We start from the raw sequence: 5000 nt of genomic DNA, 5'->3' as shown, positions 1-5000 counted from the left end.
CCTCTCCTCTCCTCTCCTCTCCTCTTCTCTTCTCTTCTCTTCCCCTCTCCTCTCCTCTCCTCTCCTCTCCTCTCCTCTCCTCTCCTCTCCTCTTCTCTTCTCTTATCTTCCCCTCTCCTCTCCTCTCCTCTCTCTCTCCTCACTGGATTGGGATTGTCCTGCTGTGTCTCTGTGTATGCTGATGATTTGACTTTGAGAGAGGGCCTCATCAGCCAGGGGTAACTGGGGTAACTGGGGTAACTGGGGAGGGTGAAGGGTATTGTAGGTGAGTGCGCTGGAGAGGGTAACTGGGGAGAGTGAGGGGTAATTGTGGGTGAGTGAGCTGGAGAGAGGGTAACTGGGGAGGGTGAAGGGTATTGTGGGTGAGTGAGCTGGAGAGAGGGTAACTGGGGAGAGTGAGGGGTATTGTGTGGGTGAGTGAGCTGGAGAGGGGGTAACTGGGGAGAGTGAGGGGTATTGTGTGGGTGAGTGAGCTGGAGAGGGGGTAACTGGGGAGAGTGAGGGGTATTGTGTGGGTGAGTGAGCTGGAGAGAGGGTAACTGGGGAGAGTGAGGGGTATTGTGTGGGTGAGTGAGCTGGAGAGGGGGTAACTGGGGAGAGTGAGGGGTATTGTGTGGGTGAGTGAGCTGGAGAGGGGGTAACTGGGGATAGTGAGGGGTAATTGTGGGTGAGTGAGCTGGAGAGGGGGTAACTGGGGAGAGTGAAGGCCGTTGTGTGGGTGAGTGAGCTGGAGAGGGGGTAACTGGGGAGAGTGAGGGGTATTGTGTGGGTGAGTGAGCTGGAGAGGGGGTAACTGGGGAGAGTGAGGGGTATTGTGTGGGTGAGTGAGCTGGAGAGGGGGTAACTGGGGATAGTGAGGGGTAATTGTGGGTGAGTGAGCTGGAGAGGGGGTAACTGGGGAGAGTGAAGGCCGTTGTGTGGGTGAGTGAGCTGGAGAGGGGGTAACTGGGGAGAGTGAAGGCCGTTGTGTGGGTGAGTGAGCTGGAGAGGGGGTAACTGGGGAGAGTGAAGGCCGTTGTGTGGGTGAGTGAGCTGGAGAGGGGCCTCCTTCACTTCCAGGGGGCGTGCGGTGGGGACGTGATGGCTTCACATTTCTGGGGGTGTTTTTAGGAAGACAGGAATGTAGACTGAAGCATTGGGAAGGATTGCCAGAGAAGGTAGTAGCTGCCAAGTTATCTAAACGGAGCTAGCTATTGCCTGAGCTGTCCGACAGGGGTAGTATAGGGTGCCCCCATGTAAGCTCACTGTACAGGGGTAGTATAGGCTGCCCATGTAAGCTCACTGTACAGGGGTAGTATAGGCTGCCCCCATGTAAGCTCACTGTACAGGGGTAGTATAGGCTGCCCCCATGTAAGCTCACTGTACAGGGGTAGTGTAGGGTGCTCCCATGTAAGCTCACTGTACAGGGGTAGTATAGGGTGCTCCCATGTAAGCTCACTGTACAGGGGTAGTATAGGCTGCCCCCATGTAAGCTCACTGTACAGGGGTAGTATAGGGTGCTAGGCACAAATAGCATGGCTGCCCCCATGTAAGCTCACTGTACAGGGGTAGTATAGGCTGCCCCCATGTAAGCTCACTGTACTGGAGACCCCAGACCAGGGGGTTGAGGAGGTGCAGAGGAAACTGGTGAACTCGGTTCTGGTCAGGGCAGCATTGGGTTCCCTCCTGCCCCAGTGTAGTTGTGGTCAGGGCAGCATTGGGTTCCCTCCTGCCCCAGTGTAGTTGTGGTCAGGGCAGCATTGGGTTCCCTCCTGCCCCAGTGTAGTTGTGGTCAGGGCAGCATTGGGTTCCCTCCTGCCCCAGTGTAGTTGTGGTCAGGGCAGCATTGGGTTCCCTCCTGCCCCAGTGTAGTTCTGGTCAGGGCAGCATTGGGTTCCCTCCTGCCCCAGTGTAGTTGTGGTCAGGGCAGCATTGGGTTCCCTCCTGCCCCAGTGTAGCATCTTCCCACTTAGGAAGGGGGTCCAGGGGGTCAAGGGCTCACACATATGAAGTCAGATGTGCGCTTTCCTGCTGACTGCCCAGACGTTGCTTTAAGGCCCATTCATGCTCAACGTGTGGCAATTTACGTCCGTATTTTGTACGCACGTTCTATCCGGTGGTGTATTCATACCTCCGTCCGTATTTTACGTGTGAATGCATAGCGCCCCCACTTTTTCGTGTGGTATTCGTGTGGTAGTGCTCGGTATTGCAACGTTTCATCCGTTTCATCCGTAATCATAAGCCCCTCAATTTCGTGTCAAAGTACGGACGAAATCAACGGAATGAACGTTTGAAACACTCCACACGTATCCGTATCCGTATTTTACGTTGAGCATGAATGGGGCTTTATAGGATCTGGGCTGGGCAGCCGTTGCCATTGTCCCCTGAGGAAGGCAGCACCAATGGGCTCTGCTCATCAGTTTTACCTACTGGATCTGAATGGGCTTAACAAGACTGTCTCCTTTCTGCTCATCAGTTTTGAGAGCATGACAGACTCTGCGGATAGAGAGGATTGCATCACACGTGGGGGAATGGATCATGGGGAAACCTTTGTTCCACAAGCCTTTTCTGAGGACTAAGACTGTCTGCAGCAACTGTGAAGAGTTGTCTAGTGAGAGCTGAGGTGAATTCAGTTTTGGCAAACAGTGGCGAACATTCGTGGTGAACATTCCGTTTTCTTTCAACGGTTAAATTTGAATGATTTGGCTAGCATTCCATTCAAACAGTAATTGCATTGTTGCCTTCATCAAATTCACGTGCAGTTCCGCTGTATGTTTGCAGAGAACAGCCTGCTTCTCTTCACTGTTCCCCTACATGCAATTCCTTCCCCTCTCTCCCCTCTCTCCTCTCTCTCTCCCTCTCTCCCCTCTCTCCCCTCTCTCCTCTCTCCCTCTTTTCTTTCTCTTGTCTGTTGTCTGTGCTCCTCTTGTTGAGTGTTTGACGTGCCTCCCATGCCCCCCTCGTGTGTGTGTGTGTGTGTGTGTGTGTGTGTGTGGCTGCCTCAGTTCAGCGTGGCCGGGCCTCCTTGTGGTAGTTGTGTGTATGGACGCTTTTTGTGTTGCGCTGGTTGAGTCAGCGTTTCCCGGGACGAGAGACATTTCTGAGCGCGGGGAGAGAAAGCGAGCCCAGAGAGAGAGGGAGAGAGAGAGACAGAGAGAGGGAGAGAGAGAGAGAGAGAGAGAGAGAGAGAGAGAAAGTGAGCCCAGAGAGAGAGAGAGAGGGAGAGAGAGGGACAGAGAGAGAGAGAGAGAGGGAGAGAGAGAGAGAGAGAGAGCGAGCCCAGAGAGAGAGAGGGAGAGAGAGAGAGAGAGAGAGAGCGAGCCCAGAGAGGGAGAGGGAGTCCTCGGGTTACACTGGGATCTTGGAAGCGGTTCAGCCCTCGCCGCAAGCGCTCGGTGGCAGACAAGGGGCATGGCGGCGCTCCAGCCATAAAGAGCTCAGGTACGCCGCCCCCCCCCCCCCCCCCCCCCCACACACACACACACCCCCGCTGCCACAGGAGAACTCAACACATCCTCCAGCCATAAAGAGCTCAGGTACGCCGCCCTGCTCGCCCCCCGCTGCCACAGGAGAACTCAAGACGTCCTCCTGTGAAGAGCTCTGGCTGAAAGAAAAGAGAGGGAGACAGAGAGACAGGCTATGAAAATGATTACCAATATTAAATATTAGTTTCCTTTCCTTCAGCTAGCATGCTCGCTTATCATCATTATAAGTTGTCTTTCTAGTTTGATTTGATAGGATTTCTTCTTTTGTTTTTCCTAAAACAGATATTGTATCTGTTGTATTGTCATACGTCTGCTTTGGCAACACTTCATGTCTGAGTCATGCCAATAAAGCTCCTTTGAATTAGAATTTGAGAGACAGAGAGAGAGAGAGAGAGAGAGAGAGAGAGAGAGACAGAGAGACACAGAGGGAGAGAGAGAGAGAGAGGACAGACAACAGATCCGCTTGTCTGCGGTGGTCTGAGAGAGAGAGAATGAGAGAGAAACAGCGTAGCCAGACCCCTCCTCCTCCTCCTTTGTCCCGTTGCAGGGTATAGCCAGTATGGGAACGTGCAGTGTCCAGCACAATCCTATCTGGTTTCATGGTTAGATAGGGCAGTGGTGACATGGTGGTTCCTGGAAGCGAGCCCTCAGATGATGCTATCGCCGGGACGATCTGTTCTCTTCGGCTCACAGTGTATTTGTTGTTTGGATGCAAACCATTTGTTTAGATGTTGTGTATGGATAACCTTTGTCTGAGCGTGTGTGCGTGTCTGTGTGTTTGTTTGTCAGTAACTTTGTGTGTGTCTTGTATTTATATGTGTGTGTGTGTGTGTGTGTATGGGATTTGTTATGTGGGTTAGTGGGCAATTGCGTATTTCTGTGCGAGAGACACATCAAAATTTCACCAAGGTAAACTTTCAGAAGATTTGGCCCTAACATTAGAGATCGTTTACAGATTGCAATAATAAATGTGTTGATTGAAGTGCTTGTTGGACTTTATCTTCTTACATAAGGTCTTTTACAAATAAGTCTCATTGTACTTCAGAGAAAAAAAAGAACAGATAATCACCAAGCTTGTTTGTTCCTCTTGGAGGAGTCCTGATTTGTCATGCCTACAATTAACACAGCTTTGCACCACTGATGTGTGCGTGTGTGTGTGTGTGTGTGTGTGTGTGTGTGTGTGTGTGTGTGTGTGTGTGTGTGTGTGTGTGTGTGTGTGTGTGTGTGTGTGTGTGTGTGTGTGTGAATGTTAAAAGGATTTTGTCCCAGTTCCAGTGTTATGCTGATTTGCAGTCTGTCACCATGTGACTGTATCCTTCACCCTGCGTGGTCCTCATCCCCATGTTTCATGCTGCAGGCTGTAAGCTGTTTACAGTGAGCTGGGCCAATGTTTACAGCGGAACTCTTGATGGCTACCGTGGCAATAACAGTGTTTATGATCGCCATGGCTACGTAGAGGGAAGCTTCTACAGCTGGCTTTACCATAGATTATGTAAATAAGTTGAAAAGCCCTCTGTGACGTTCCTGAGGAATGGA

At 51.7% G+C, this 5000-nt stretch overlaps 1 protein-coding gene across 1 annotated transcript in view; it reads left to right on the top strand.

Annotated features, from left to right (window-relative positions):
* LOC134101193 (pappalysin-1-like) overlaps nucleotides 1-5000 on the top strand; it is a gene marked incomplete at its 5' end in the record, with an annotated part of 50378 nt that overhangs the window by 36097 nt on the left and 9281 nt on the right.

Source organism: Sardina pilchardus, chromosome 14, assembly GCF_963854185.1.
Source record: "Sardina pilchardus chromosome 14, fSarPil1.1, whole genome shotgun sequence".
NCBI lineage: Eukaryota > Metazoa > Chordata > Actinopteri > Clupeiformes > Clupeidae > Sardina > Sardina pilchardus.
Note: the sequence above shows the minus strand (reverse complement) of the source record. Positions and strands in the feature narration are given on the sequence as shown.